General features: G+C 49.4%; 1 long non-coding RNA gene across 1 annotated transcript; it reads left to right on the top strand.

Annotated features, from left to right (window-relative positions):
• The first annotated feature begins 356 nt into the window (after positions 1-356).
• Positions 357-14481, top strand: LOC138121361 (uncharacterized). Its single transcript, XR_011156172.1, has 3 exons — positions 357-400; positions 13301-13511; positions 14048-14481. It is a non-coding gene; the product is annotated as an uncharacterized lncRNA (long non-coding RNA).
• Positions 14482-16462: the final 1981 nt, after the last annotated feature.

Here is a 16462-nt window from a genome sequence, read left to right on the forward strand (position 1 = left end):
GTTCCTTAGGTAAGTTGGGAGTGTCTTTGTTACAGAGAGACAACTCCAGTTTAAGCACCTGCGCCACCGATCGTTTCCTCCTGGTGTACAGCTGGAAAAGAATATAAAGATATAAAAAGAATGAAAATAAAAAAGAAACATTATCACAGTTTCTAACAGCAAAGATTGGCTTCCCATTCTCTGTGCAGAAAAACAACCCTGCAAGTGCCAACAGCAGCTGAGGGCTCCTTGTGCTTCTCAGGTGCTGCCTGTGAGCAGCTCTCACCGTGGAGGCAGGAGAACGGGGTACACCTGACTGGGCACCACGGAGGGGAAGTGATTTAGCCTTCAAATGTGCTCAGCAGTTAAGACCTGCCAGCAAAGCCTCTGTGTGGAAATTTTGCCTGGAAGAGTCAGAAAGGTACTTTTCAAGTTTTATGGTAACTAAAATCACAAAACTGGGGTAAAGAAAGGAAAGGGGCTTTTCATTTTTTTCTACTTTGCTATTTTTTATTATTTTAGAACTTGGTTCTAATTAGGTGATGCAAATTCTTCAGATGAACTCTGGGTCTGAGGGGGAATATAAGGTTTTATAGAGCCCGGCGTGAGGTTGTGTGTTTTGTACCTTGTCTCCTAGCAGCAAAAACCACATGGATGTGAGAGGCTGTTTTATGATCCGCCAGGGCTGTTGTTGGACAGGCTACAGTGAGCGGAGTTATTCCAACCACGTTGGGTTGCTGTTCCCTCCCTCTTTCTTTCTCTCTTTTTTCCCCTCTTTCCCTTATATTTTTTTTCTCCCTTTTCCTTTTTTTTTTTAATTTTTCTTTCCCCTCCTCACAGGCAAGTGTGAGAGGGATGGATGCTTTTACCACCCTTGTGCCAGAACTCTCTCACTGGACTTGGCGTCAGCAACACTTCTCATCTCCCTCACAAGCCCTTTTCCCTTGCTGGCTGGGATTTCACCAGGCGTTTCTAAAGAGGCAGTGAACTATGTTGGTTACTCTTTCAATTGCTCATCTCTTTAGTGTTTTCAAGAGAAAAAAAAACCCCAACCCAAAAGCAACAACTCTGTGCTCCTGCTGCGCAGCAACTTCCGTCAGCGGATTTGGGAGCTTGGCAGACGTTAATGAGCTCAGGCTTACAATGCCCCTGCCATCTCCATTTCACAGCTGGGCAACACTGAGGTGTGGGCAGGCTCAGAGATTTGCCTGGGCACACACAGGGTCTCAGTTCCACCCTGGCCTGGGTTGACTTCTTGGTGCTTTGACCTCCTCAGGTTGATTCTGGTCCTGCCTGCCCCTGCTCCTTCACATTCTGACTGCAATTCTTCCTGTCAGTCTGGTGGCTTTGCAAGCTGTGATGACAGAAACAACACCCTCCCGTCTTCCCAGTGTTATCCTGCTCCCAGTCAGTCCTGAATGACCTATTCATTGGATTACACAACTCTTTATTTAAAAAAAAAAAAAAAAATCGGTTTTAACTGCTGCTCCCAGAGAGAGACAGCTTTAGGTCTACATCAGAGCATCACAACAGCTCTGTTACATTCACGTTGCACATTGCTTTCTTTATATTGCCTTTTCTCTCTTATTTTCTGCTTGTGAGGCCCATGCAGCAGAACTAACTGCTGGCAGTCACGCATTTAGCACCAGTGCTGGTAGAGCCATTCAGGGCAAGGGCAGTATGGAATTGTTCCCCCTGGTTTTGGAAATGCCACCTGGGCAATGTTTTCAGCTCACCTGAAGTTCAGTCCAAGGAAAACTGGAAGAACTCTTCGTGTTTGCATGGGTTTTAGAGGCCCTTGGGTCACAGTGGTCTAACTCAGCATGGTGTTCTTCATGAATCCTGGAGCAGGAAGAAAACACAAATTAACTTTGTGCCTTCCTGCCCTTCAGAGAGGGAAACTGTGCATTGTTCCTGTCTTGCTGTAAGTGGAAACAGGCTGCCCATGGAAAGAAAGTCTGTTCTGAGATGAAAATATCTGGCTGAGTTCAGTCTTACCCAGCCCAGGCTGGGATTTGCACAAGTTGTTATCTGAATCTTCTGAGCACTTGTCTTTATTCTGCCAAGGCCAGCACCAAGCTTTTATTCAAAGTGGGATGTTATATCCAGGCAGGGGTGGGACTCGGTTGGTTTGGTGACGGCCGATTGCAATGACAGCTGTGTGTCACCACCAGTGAACTCAAGGCCAAACTGCATCGATCTCCACCAAATACACGTGGTCCAGAGAAGCCCATGTCAGTCCTGGACACGAAGGATTTGAAGGTGAGGATGTCTGTCTTTAGACTGAGCTTTTGCCTTAGCTCCTTAGGTGATTTTGGGCCAGGAAAAACATTTTAATCTGTACATGTCCTGAATGTTAGGGGTCAACTCTGCCCCAGGCAGATGGCTGTGAAAACCCATGGTGCTACTTGCACCCAGTGGCTCCTTGTATTACCCTTTCCTTCCTAGTGGCATGGAACTGGCCAGGATTTATTTTCCACTGGCAGAGGAAATGTCTGTGATGATTATTTTCCCTGTACAGCCAATTTGCTTTGTGTGAGACAAGTCAGCCAGAGTAGGATGTTTGCAGAAGACACAGACCCCAAAGAATGTGACCTGGTTTGCTTGTGACTGTGATGGCTCATGATTCCACATGAGAGGAATATGACCCAAGGCACCATCTAGGGAGACTGTGAATGCAATTCTGCTCTCGTTCACTCTGGTACAAAGCTGTTGGTTCCTTCCTGGGGATTACAGAAGTAGAACTGGCTCCTTTTTGGTATGAATAAATCACCAGGGAAGTGAGCTGAATGGTGGGGACAATCAGCAGAGTCCAAATCCCTGCATTTGCTCCTTTCTGCCAGGTTAAGATCGCTGGATGTACAGATGATTCCTGCACAGAGCTGGTGGCCATATGCCACCCAAGCTAAGCATCAGAGGCAGAAAAATCAGCTTTGCTTAAAAAGAGAAGGACAAGCATGCAAAATCCCCCTAATTATTGTGAATTGCAGCCAAAACCACTTGAAAGCAGAATAGTTCATGCTCGTTAAGTAGACTTCGTAGGTTGAAAATGTCATGTTTAATTAACAAATCACTTCCTTAAGGTCACATAGACAAACTGGTATGAGGTATAACACATGGCCCCAGCAAGAGGTGGGTGTCAGGGTTGCTGCAAGGAAGCTGAATGTGCAGGAACCTCAGTGGAGGTGTGTTGTCTTAGGAGTCCTGTTATTTCTTATCCACTGGTCTGATTGAAAGAAGTGGCAGGAATCAGTATGATGGATGACATCAGCAATGTTTTATGCCCCCAGGTCCGAGAGAGGGCACGAGGTGTGATGTGTGGGCAAATCGTGCCTCGGGCTGGAGCAGTCGCTGTAGCTCAGCAATGACCTGGCCGTGAGCACCAGGCAGGAGGGCACACGAGTGTCCCACTCCCCCAGGCCAGGGGGCTGCCTGTGCTTTCGCAGGTGAAGGTGTTTCTGAAGGGAACAAATCCAGCTACAGGGCACGTCTGCCTGCTGGCATCCATGGATTGCCATCACAGACAGAACTGATCCAGTCCCTCAGACAGGTTCATCTCAGCGTTTCTGCAGTAATTAATTAATCCTAACGGCTGGGTTCACTCTTCCTGCTGCTCCTCCCTCTTGGTTTTGCTCTTCCTTGTGTCTCGTCCCCACTTTATCCTCAGCCCCTCGGCTCTGCACTCCCGCTCTGCACCCCACAGATGTGGAGGGGTGCCATCCTCCCGCGGCCCCTGGAGGACCAGACCGGCAGCGCTCCTGTCCCTGCCCCCTACCCCATGCCCCTGCCCCTTCTCCTGCCCCTTGCCCCATGCCCCCTTGCCCCATGCCCCCTTGCCCCATGCCCCCTTGCCCCATGCCCCATGCCCCTGCCCCATGCCCCTGCCCCTTCTCCTGCCCCTTCTCCTGCCCCTTCTCCTGCCCCTGCCCCATGCCCCCTTGCCCCATGCCCCCTTGCCCCATGCCCCCTTGCCCCATGCCCCTGCCCCATGCCCCTGCCCCTTCTCCTGCCCCTTCTCCTGCCCCTTCTCCTGCCCCTTCTCCTGCCCCTTCTCCTGCCCCCTGCCCCATGCCCCCTGCCCCATGCCCCTGCCCCTTCTCCTGCCCCTTCTCCTGCCCCTGCCCCATGCCCCCTTGCCCCATGCCCCCTTGCCCCATGCCCCTGCCCCATGCCCCTGCCCCTTCTCCTGCCCCTTCTCCTGCCCCTTCTCCTGCCCCTTCTCCTGCCCCCTGCCCCATGCCCCCTGCCCCATGCCCCTGCCCCTTCTCCTGCCCCTTCTCCTGCCCCTTCTCCTGCCCCTTGCCCCATGCCCCCTTGCCCCATGCCCCCTTGCCCCTGCCCCATGCCCCTGCCCCTTCTCCTGCCCCTTCTCCTGCCCCTGCCCCATGCCCCCTTGCCCCATGCCCCCTTGCCCCATGCCCCCTTGCCCCATGCCCATGCCCCTGCCCCTTCTCCTGCCCCTTCTCCTGCCCCTTCTCCTGCCCCCTGCCCCATGCCCCCTGCCCCATGCCCCCTGCCCCATGCCCCCTGCCCCTGCTCCTGCCCCGCTGTGCCCCGCAGAGCCCGGACAAACAGCCCTGTGCTGCCCGCCCGGCTCTGCGGAGGAGCTGGAGCTAATCAGGATGCCACCGCAGTTAAATAAAACACAAAGAGAGAGTGCCCCGTGCAAGGAAGGGGAAGAGCAGCCCTGAGGTCCCTGAGGCCCCGGTCTGCACAGAGAAACCCTGCTATAAGAGATCCGTGCTTTTCACCCCTGGGCACTGCACATCTTTTCACTGAGACTGTTAGTGCTGCCCTCTCCACACCTCAAGCAGGAAAAAAAAAAGTTTTCCACCTACAGGGAAAGGACTAATATGGTTTATTAAGCTTGTCAATATTTTAGATAAATTGTTAGTGTCCTGCTTCTAGTTCCACTTTACTGCAGACTTGCCCAGCCTCTCCAAGCTGTTCTGGATTATTGCTGTGCTCTGATCTCAGGAGACCTGTGAGCAGTTGTTAGCCATGTGTGTTCATGCTGGCCCATCTTACACACTCCACTTACCCAGCAGTGGCCAAAATATGCCATGCAGCTGGTCTGCTTCACTTTCTGCTCTGCCTGCTCACAGTTTCTTTTCTGTAGTCGACACAATTGTATTTAGTTTTTTGTGTTGTTCATATGCAGCCAGTTACAGAGGAGCAATGTGAAGAAACATGATCTAATATAATGGTATTTACTAAATATACACATTTCATGCCTGACTCTATACATCCTCCTAGTTTCTGGAGCATTCCCTAGCACAAGACATCACGCCAATAGGAAGCTTCCCAACTTTAAAAGAAATACCTTCTCATTGCTCCACATAACCACAAAGCACGTGCAATTGTGTTTTCTCTCACTGGAACGTGGTTCTTCCATTCACCTGCATCACAAAAGGGAGGGAGAATGTTTGTGTGCAGTAAAACAAGACAGAAAAGAGATCGCTGAGCAGGGTGTGGGGAATGATTTCATTTTCTTTTCTGCCAAAAATATTTCATTTGGGTGGAAAGGGAAATGTCACTTCTGTGTCAAAGCTATTGGCCACCTATAAAGGCAGAGCCCAAAAGGCACCTTTCTTTCTGTTATATAAATGTCTTTAAGTCCTCCCGGTGCCTTAGAATAAAGGGCTGAAGGGAGCAATGTTTTTTGACATATTTCTTTTAAAGCCAGTCCAAAGCACACTTTTTCCTCTTACTAATGTCATGCTTACCTATCTTATATTTTGAGGGGAGAACACCTTTTCTGAACGTCAGCCACACGAGCCCAGCAGAAACACAACCTCTGGCTTTGAGGCGGCACCGGGGCTTTGCAGGCTCTGCTGTCAGGTGCTGCTGCAGATGAGCAGCCACCGAGCTGGGGGGAGTTTCCAGTGAAGTTTCAGTCTCTCACATCTGAGCTCCAGACAGACTAACCACAACCACAGGCTATGGCAACTGTGGCAGCAGCGGGGAGGAAGCAAGGAACATCTGGCCTTTGACTTCCTTTAAAGAGATTTGGGGTTAGGTTCTCTTTTTTTTTCTCTGTCTTTCAGTGCTGCTCCGTAGCACTCAGGGCAGACAGGGTTTGAAACCACACACCTCGGGGTGCCAGAGGAGGCAGACACCAGGGCCAGCCCCACCCCTGCTGCCCTTCAGGAGGACATGGTTGAAAAAGGGGGGGTTGCCTTCTGATGCGACCTTGTTAGGATCATCCTTCTCCTTCTCCCCAGTTACAGGAGTTAATTTCTCTGCGGTTTCCATCTCCCCCTGCTCCCCAAATTCAACACACCCTCACTCGAGGACACAAAACAGTTCCATTCACAAGATCTATCTTGGGCAATTAGGAATTTGCTGGGCAGGATGTCACCTAGCCAAATAAGTCTCTTTGTCTGCATTTTTTTGTTTTTTCTTCCTGGCTGATGGAGCTGTGGTTTGTTTACTTATTAGTAAACTTTTTTTCCCCTTTTATTCTAAGGAAAAGTATTTGAAGTAGAGGATCCTGTAGAGGGAATGAAGTGCAGTAAACACATTAGGAACAGGGACGGCTGGGACTGAATTAGGCAAGCCCTCTAGAAATTATATTAAACACTTTCATAGCAGCGTTCAGGAGGAGACCCCTAAGGATGTGTGTATCACTGCCTGTTACAGAGCAAGGAAACTGAGGCACAGATCAATGAATTGGCTCATTGAATGGCAGCAAAAGGCCAGTGTAGAGTTAGGAACTGAGCCACAGTCTCTTAATTCCAGTCCAGAGCTCTCTTCACTAGGACACGGTGCTTCTGGGTTTGGGTGTTGCCTGGTTTCTGCGTTACTCTGTCTGCACAGGAAGCAGTTCGCTCAAGACGTGAATAAACGTGAATAGTGCTCATTAGAGCTGATTTTTTTTTTCACCCTGTTTTCTTTTTAAAGGACAGTCTCCCAAAATAAATGTTCCCTTGAGTCAGTTCAATCTCTAGTAGGAAGAGTTTCCACAGAGTAAAGACCTTTACCATTAGAAGTGGACAAATGGGTGACTCAAAATTTTTAAAAACATAGCCCATCATCATATAACCTGCTATATTAGGAACTTGTGTAATTGAGTCTTCTGCTCAGTAACTTCTGAGAACAGCTAGTATAGATACGTCAGGGAAAAACAACCCTGCCCTCCTCTTCACCTGCCCCTGGGTCTCTATAAAAGACAATTGTGTAACATTAATTTCTCTGTAATCTCACTGTCTCTTTGGGACCAGCATCGTTACCCTTCCAGCCTCTTCACTGCTACCTAAAAATGGCCTAACCTCAATTTTGTGTCCCAAGCTGAGATTCCCATGGACTATGACAAAGGGCCACTCGATGCAGACGCAGCACTGCCCTGTCCTCAGTGGATTCACTGCTGCCCCTGGTAGGTCTTTTCCCCAGACTTGGGCAGTTTGTCCTGAACAACTCAGTGCTGTGACTTTCCATCCCTTATTCACTTCTGTCTACTCTGACTCACTACTATGACCTGACTGTAGCTTCTTTATTGCTTAAATCTTTATTGCTTAATTATTGTCACAAGGGCAGCAGTAGTCAGGCACATCCCTGTCCTGTCAGAATCCACTTTCCAACCCGTGGTGTCAGGACAGGAGAGGATCCCAGTGAACGATGTCCTCACTAAACTGAGTGTCTGTATCTCACTGTCTCTTTGCCACGCTGGAGAAAGGGCAGGGAGAGGGAACTGGAGAGGAAAACAGTCTGGAGATAGAGGAGTTAACACCTCAGATACCTCTAGGAAGGGAGGAGAGTGTGAGACAGACAAAGGGTGGGAAATGCAGTTTCCTGATGGAAGAACTTTGGCTGACACATTTGCTGTGAGTAACACAGACCTAGTGGCCGTGTCTGATAGCTATTTATAACTGCTCAACAATGATCCCCTTATCAGGAGGCCAGGGGCAGTGTCTGCACACCAAGCAGGGGGAGAAATCAAGTCAGGAGTGATGGGTTTTGTAACAGAAGTAAGCAAATTGCCAAGAAACCTCCTCTCTGAGGGAGGCTGTGGTCCAGCAGAATACAGAGACTCAAAATCAGAGAAAGGACCCTTGTGCTACCCACATACTGTGCAGGATTCCTCAGCTTGGCTTGCTGTGCTGCCCACTTCTTTCTCTCCCTGAATCCGGTTCAAGTGCCTGGGCTGATATAATTTCTCCCAGCTCAGATGGGCATGGGCACAGGGAGAGGCTGTGCTGACAAATCATAGCCTGATTGCTGGCAGTGAGGCCTCCACCAGGTTTCCAAGATCTGTAAGTCACTGGACTGTGCTGTCTGTCCCTCTCCCTCCAAGGACTGGATTCACTTTACAGAAAAGGCAGCAGATACCTGAAAGCAGAGCCCTGGCATCCACGCCTCCTAAAGACCTGCTAGGGAGAAGGAACACTTTCCTAGTGACTGCACTGGAGGATTCGACTCCTTGACCTCTCTCTGACTTCCAGGATGAGCTAATATTTGGGCAGTAACTTTCTGCTGGGATAATCCATCTCTGAGTGACAGTGACACCTCTGTGTTCAGGGCTGAGGTTTGTAGGTCAGATGTTTGCCCAGTGCGTGGGATTCCCAGGAGAAAGTACCGTGTTTCTGCAAGCTATTATTAAAGCCAATTATGTCTGTAAAAATTTCTTTCCGGGTGGAAGGTTGAGGTGTTTCATGGCATGTAAGTCACACAAAGGACACAGATGGGTATGTATTACCACAGGAGTCCAACCTCACTCTTCCCCTCCTGCTCCCCCACCATGACCTGCAGAACCGGTTCTCCCTCCCAGAGGCAGTAACCTAAAACCCTGTGCAGCAAGACAAGAGAGGAGAGGGAAGAGCAGTCGTGTCCAGCTCTTGATGTGACACTCCTTTCCCTGAAGGGCTGCAGGAAGATTTGACATGGAAACTTCCTTCACCCTGTTATCAGTGACTTGATCCCATCCCTCTGCCTGGCTGTCCCCGCCAGGCTGTCTCACGGGGTGTCCTTGTTCCAGAGGATTGGGACATTAATAGCCACCAGACACGACTTAGCCACACTGACAACACCCCAGAGAGCCACTGTCTGCTGAGAAGTATAAGCACCTAAAGCCCTTACCTGTATAAGCACCTAAAGCCCTTACCTGATTCCTGTATCAAGGCCAAGATGGAAATAAAATCATCTTGTGAGCCTACTCTGGGGAAGCAGTTTCCACAAGGAAGCCAGAGCTGCCTGAAAGCTCCAGCTCCCAGGCAAAAAAATGTGCTTCCATCCCATTTCAGTCCAAGAGATCAAGGAGATCAGTTTTACCCACAAACACGCCAATATTCTGGAACAAATCATCCCGTAATTCTTCTGTTTTCTCAGCTTTAGATCTTTATCTGCATTGTCAGCTCAGGATAATGTCAGCCAAACCTTGCTTAACAGTGGACTGCACCTCTGTTGCATAAAATCGAATTAACTGCGAGATGCAGAGATTGTCTATCTGGTAATGCCTCACTCCCTCACACCTGGGCAGCTGCAGGCTCACTGCACTCATGTTCTCTTGTATTCAAGAGGCAGCAGAGATCCTGACTTGTGTTACTGATGCCATGAAGATTTTTTTACCTTTTCTTTTATACCCCTGTTACACCTTTTTTACAACTTCTGTATTCCTAGTGCTTTTTGCCTACATTCTTGGACTTGTTTGTCAAGCTAAGAGACTGAACATTTTAGAAGCTTCGTAGATGGGGATCAGTGTGCCCCAGAGCCCAAGGTCCTCTCCAGAACACATTCTGTAAACTAAGATAGAACCATCCAGGGGAAGGCTCCTTGGGGAGGGGGGTTCATTCAAGCCTCTAATTGGGGAATTTTTGATAGATATGCTAATTAGTAGCACGTATAATGTTATACCCGATCTTTTGGGGGGCATTGCGGGGTGCATTTCGGTGCATTCGAACTGGATGTGTGCACCTAAGGATCCTTAAAATAAATACCAAGGTAAAATCCCTTTTCCCCTTCTAACCGTGTTTGACTCTTGATTTTAAGACAGGAAAAGGCATTATTACTGTCATGATTAGTCAGTTCTTGCACTTGTGAGAGAGCTGCTGCCACTCAATCGTGTCGAGCTGTCAGTAGAGTTTCATTGTGAATTTTACCTGCTGAATATGGATGTTTTTGCTGTTCTGATAGAATGGAGATTTGCCTATATCAATGCCTATATCAGGCAATGGCTGAGCCATTAAGCTGCTCCTCGCTCATTTTCATCTCTTGTGGCAACAGGTAAAATCAAAGTTTTTCTTGAATACTGAAAATTCCCACTGAGATGTGGTCAGTGGAGCTCAGGGATTGGATTAGATCTTACCTGCTCGTGTCCCATTCTCAAAACCCCTACTCCCACTGATAGTGCAGCTTCTCCCTGTGCCCAGTGAGCTGTGGCTCCTGCCCTGGGGGCTGTGGTACCTGCATTCAGCACTTTGATGTATAAATAACTTTTCACCTCATGGTTTTTGAATGTTGTTTATACCCCACTGGCTGCCACGTTATGTGCCAGGGTTATAAATACCCCGCTGCGTCTAGACTGTATCTAAACTTGGCATTGGGCACCCAGATTCATGAGAGGAGTGGTTTCATCTCTTAGCACAAAGGAGGTGCTCCAAAGTGTTTGATCAGGGGTCCAGAGGGGGCTTGGCAAGAGACTTCTCTCCTCCTGCCATGCCAGAGCAGCACTGGCCCCACTTTCTGAAGGGGCCTTGGAAAATCTCTTCCTCCTGTGCTCCAAAGCTGCTGGGCACCCAGCCCAGAGGAAATACCTGACCTTATCCCTTCCTGATGGGCTTCAATGCACCATTGAGTGCAAGGGGTCCAAAACATCACAGACTCACCTTCCCTGGCCCTGACAGACCCAGGCTGAGGCTGGGCTTAGGCTCAGGCCGAGACTGAGATACCGGTGGGGTGCTGGATGGCTGCAAGGCTGAGCTGGAAAGGAAGGACAAACAAGCATCAGCTGCCTGTTAAAGCCACACTGGTGCAGCTGCAGCAGGAACCTCTGCAGGCAAATACAGAGTCACAAGCAAAGCTGATGCGTTTCCCCGTGCAACATGAGGGTGATCATTTGTTTTGACTAAGGGCAGTGAACCACTTTGGGCCAGCTTGTCTGTAAGGGGGACCCTGTGAACTCCTTCCCACTCCTGGGTTTTGCTTGGAGGCTGAGAGCACTCTTGACATATTATGGGGCTGTTCCACGATGGATAAATGACAGAACAGAGGATCGCATCTCACATCAGAGCACTGGCTATAAACACTTTTTGTGTCAACCCTGGTGAACCCTCACTAGACCATAACCTCAGCCAGTACCATGCTGAAGCCTCCTTGCCTCTTATGCTGCCTTAGAGCTTTACAGCATTGCTCCTCCCTGACAAGGGCCACAGCATTCCCTGCAGGAACAGGGCATCACGACAGAAGTTTTGTGGCTTGCCTGTGAATGTGGAACATCTCAGTGTGGTTGTGGCGTGCAGGCAGGCAGGACTGCAAACTGCAGGGAGCACAGAGCTGCCAGTCAGTCCCCGAGGAGTCTCTGATGATTTATCGGATGCAGTTTACAGGCCTTGGAAAGGTAAACCTGTGGTCATGACATGCCAGGTGGCAACACTTCTAGAACTGTGCTTCCACTTGGGAGATGAGCACATTTCATACGAAGGCTGTAGGAGGGACACCAGCCCTGACAGTATCCTCTTTACCCAGGCAATACTCCTTGTGACTCCAGTGAGTTTCCTGAATTAGGATTGCTGGGTGCCTGCCACAGCCCTCACTGCAGCTGCCCTAGCCCCTGCAGGGACTGAAGGGCTCCATGTGCCGGGTTCTTGTCCCTCAGCTCAGGCTGTGGCTCAGGAGCACAGCGTGTCCTGCAGGGCTGTGTGGCTGTGGGCACTCCCGGTGTGTGTCAGAGCACGTCCTTCCCCAGAGGATCCATCCCAGGGCCTGCCTTTGCAGGTAGGGCAGAGGTGCCAGAGGGAGCGGGGTGGTGCCTCTGCCTCGTGGCTTTGCACGCGTTTGGAGAAACGAGGGCTGTGAGGGGTGGGGGGGATGCTGCGGGGTCTGTGGCAGGCACTGTGTGCTGAATGAGGTGCCTGCCCAGGAATCTGGCTGGGGATGTTTCTCCTGCAAGCTCTCCAATGCTCTGGGATGTCCTGGGGAGGCTGCAAAGCTCATTTCCTCAGCGCCTGGCACCAGCTCTGCTCCCCAGCTCTCCCAGCCCTGTGAAGCTGCAGGGAGGCCACGAGGTGAGGCGTGTTTGAGCTGTTACCTGGGCAACAGCTAAACACTGACTTCAGATAATAATTGTAAAATAGCTTAGCATCAGGGAGATGATGAAGGGGGGAAGGGGGGCTGCCAGTGCCCATGGTCCCAGGGAGTCCCATAAAATCCTCAGTGAAAAGCTACTTGAGCAAGCCAAATTGGCTGCAGCTCAGCCTCTGCTCAGGGCTCTCGGCAAGCTGTGCCCAGGCTGAGGCACGGTGGTGTCCTGGTCCTTTCAGGTGGCCTCCTGCACCATCACATCCAGTCACCTGCTACTGCCTGCCACCTCTCCGTGTTGTCTTTGGCTTTAATGGGACTCTGGATGGCTCCATGAAACACATCCAAGTGGGAAGAGTTACGCACAGGCTGTTTCCCAAGGATCCTCAAGGCAGTGCAGCTTCTTGGCACACCCCTCAGAGTCTCTGAGCACCAATCTGGGTCACTGGCACCAAAGAAACTGCTAGAATTTAGTCAATGATAGCTTACTTTTGGGTTCATCCTTGAAACTCATAGCAAAAGAAAGAGAAAGCCCTGGGGCAGGTTGCAGCTCAAGCAGTGCGGGGCCAGTCCAGTGGCTGGGTACATGTGTGACCCAGGCCCATGACCAGGTCTTCAGGCTCAGCAGTGATATTGAGATGAATTAAGGGGTTTTTCATAGTGTGTAAAGCATGACCCAAACTTGCACAGAAGCACTCAACCATTCTGCACCATGTCCATGTGACAGTGCAGGGCTCAGTGTTTGTTTGCTGCTCCCAGATTTACTGGAAAATGGCTTGACCAGGGCAGGCTGTATGACACACAGTCATTACAAATGACAGGCACTGCTCTGTCTCTGTGGTAAAGCTGGCCCTGGTGTGGTGGGACTTGCTTCCAGACAGATGGAGCTGCAGCATTAGGTAGTTATGGGAGGGATGGGATTGTATTTGACAAGCAGCATGAGGTCACTTTTTCAGTCCCCTTTGGGTGAGATATATCAACAGGCTGCCGTTTGCCTTGAATGGAGTAATTTATTTTTTTAAATCTCCTTGTGCTGCTTCCCCTTCCCTCTTAACCCGTTCTCATCCTTTGCCTTTCCTCATTGTTTCAGTCAGAGATGACAAAGAAGTGTGAACTACATGAAATAATGGCATTTGCCACGGAGTCACCTGTTTCTCTCAGCGGCCAACATACCCTGAGATCACACACTGGCATCCCCTGCAGTCAGCTGTTACCAGCTCCCACAGCCATCTCTATAAATCCATAAAACAGAAATCATTCTCCTTCTTTTACCTGCCTTATCCCCTTAGACTGTGCACCAGGTAGGTCCTACAATGGGATTAAAACTGCAGTGGAATCCTGAGGATCAGATTAAAAGGTGGCATTTAGGGCACATTTCAGCACAGCTGTTGGAAGAGCTGGTGAACCAACAAGACTGATGTGCCCACAGCACAAAGACACCCCCTGGCTCCAGGTTTTATTTCCCTTAAGCCACAATAAATAGTATGATAACAGGAGGGGTGGGCTGGGCACTGACCACAGGCATTCCATAGGTAGATTTATTCTGTAACTGCCTGGATCTCTCCTGCTCTCCCTCTCCTGCATGTGGTTAAGGAAAGAGCAAGAGAAGGAGAAAGGAAATTAATACAACAGAGAGCTTGACATAAAAGTGTTTTATATCATCTCCTATAAAACAACCCATAAATCCCTGCCCTCCTGCTCCACCCCTCACATGGTTTTCATTTTACTGGCTGGCTGAAAAGCAGAGAAGTGGAGGGTACAAAGCACATATTCTTGGTGGGAGAAGTCCCCCCTTCCACATAGGCTTCCTACTCACACCTTGTCCCTGTGCCTACAGCACAGCATTCTCCTCTGGTGAGTAATCACAGTGTGGAGCAAGTCAGCATCTGTCTGCATCTGTGTGCCACTTGCACAGCTCCAGGACCCCGGGGTGAGAGCACTCAGGGCACTGGATGTGGCTGGGGAGGCTCCTGCAGCAGTGACACTGAGGCCGCTCTTCAGCATCAGGAAAAAGGGAGAGGACTGAGCTTTGAAAGATCCTTGTGTTCAGATTTGGTCCCAAAAGAAATCCTGAGATGTTTCAGGGCATTGCAGCTTATTCTGGAGTTCTTGGGGGAGATGGCTGAGGAGATTTCTGGAAGGATCTGGTGACTGACAGTGTCAAATTTATAAAAAAAGAGGCAGTGCCCATAAAGCTGTAACAATAGGACACACAGTCCTTGAGGGGTTTATTGCTGTATTGCAAGAGCCTTGTTGGCTCATTGCTCCTGTATCCACTTGTAATGTTACAGAACATATTTAAATGAAAATCCTCATTTACTGAATAAAAAACAAATTCAGGGGAAAATATGTTCAAATTGTAGCAATTATTGCTTTTGTTTCTATAAAACTTAATCCTCATCTTGGGCTGTTAGAGCAGATTGTTTTAAGGCCATGCTGGACAGAAGATTTACTGAGATAAATCTGAAGGTCAGGCAGAGCTTTAATGTTGTAGTGAGAGCCTTGGTGATTTCAGGGAGTGTGCACAGACTTCATGGCAGAACCAGGGTGTCAGGGATGAGGTAAAGGAAGTAGTCCTGGAATGACCCAATGAGCCTTGTACAGTAAGGCATGGAAAATGCTTGGTTACAACCTTGTTACTTAATTCTGGAGTGAGGACAGCAAAGATCAAGACACAGGAAAGGTTGGAAAGGATTGTTTAAAGCTAAGCTAATGATAATAAAAAAGCACATGTGGAAGGTAATAAAATTGATGGGATGGGCAGCCATTTTACTGAGCACTTTATGCTGATGTTAGCTAATAAAACAGCAGAGCCTTTGGTAACTGAGCTCCTCTCCTCTGTGCGTTCCATCCTCACTTCAGTTATTTAATTCCTCTTTAAAAATAACCAATCCTTATTTTTAAGGGAAAGATTTCATCAAGTGATTATCTGCAAATCCAAGCAAGTGTGAGGTATTGTTGAGATGAAGGATATTTCACCCCTGCAGGTATTTTGTTAGTTAAACTGCAGAGTACCACGAACATGGAAAACAGATATTCAGAACACTGTCACATTGAAAATGTTCCCACCATGTTTCTGCTGTAATTACAGCTGGGGGATGACAAGAGCACGTAGGTGATGCAGCTGTCACCATGAAACCAGGGTTTAAATTGGAAGCAACTCTCATTCTGCTACATAACCATGTACTTCACTTGCACTATAGCATTGTCTTCAGTCCCCAGCAGGGAGCAATGTCCCCACTGGCTTTACCAGGGTCCCTGGTGACTCTACCATGAGTCCAGTTCTGACAATTTAACCTGGGAGGGAGGGAAAGAGAAGTTGTGTGGAAGATGCAGGGTATGGTGAGTGACTCTCACCCTTTGTTGTGCTGGAACTGGAATGCTCCTCCCAGACTGGCGTGGTGCCCTGGCAGGGTGGGAAGCACCAAACTGGACCCTGTACCCTTTAAGTTCCCCACCCAGCCCACTCCCCATTCACAAGATGTTTTATCCCTGAGCTCACTCCTGAATGGGGTCCAGGTGCTCCTTCGTGCTTCAGCTGCTCGTCCTGGAGCCCTGGATCACAGACTCTCCTCCCATATGTTTCCCATTAATCCTAGTCTTGCCTGCAGAGAAACTTGCTATGGGATGGAGGGAAGCTGGTTCACGTGGGGGGATACTGCTACTCTGTTCCATTGATCCCCTTTTAATCCTCCAAAAATCAGGATTCTTTCTGCCTGTATTTGGCTATATCCTCTGTATTTGACTACATACCCTCTATTTGTCGCTTTAGGCTGTGTTGGCACTGAACTGCCAAGGATGGAGGAGCTCTGCTCACCCACTGCACTCCAACAATGCTGGCTCTTGGAAGGCTCCCGTGGGCTCCTGGTGTTCCTCACAGACCCCTGGGAGTTTCATGCCTCCTTTAGAGGTGTCTCAGCACTTGCCCAGAGTGTGAAGTCACAGGATTTCCTGATGTTTGCAGCAGAAGCAGAGCTGGCTGTCCCACAGTCAGTGGTGTCTGTCTGAGTCAGCACTGAGCCAGGCTGGCCGTGGGCAGGCTCTGAACAGTTTCCCAAGGGCTCTCCAGGCTCTCGGTCCCTCCTTCCCACTGATCACACCTCCTGTTCTAGGGAAAACACTCCTGGCCTTAGTGGCATCTTCTTACCATAAGCTCATGAATCCAGTTACATGTTAGTGTGGAAAGAAAGTCTTTTGCCAGCTATAATTTTGCCCAGTTTCCCTTTCCCCTGAATGTCCACCTTGTTCCTGT

Source organism: Aphelocoma coerulescens, chromosome 21, assembly GCF_041296385.1.
Source record: "Aphelocoma coerulescens isolate FSJ_1873_10779 chromosome 21, UR_Acoe_1.0, whole genome shotgun sequence".
NCBI lineage: Eukaryota > Metazoa > Chordata > Aves > Passeriformes > Corvidae > Aphelocoma > Aphelocoma coerulescens.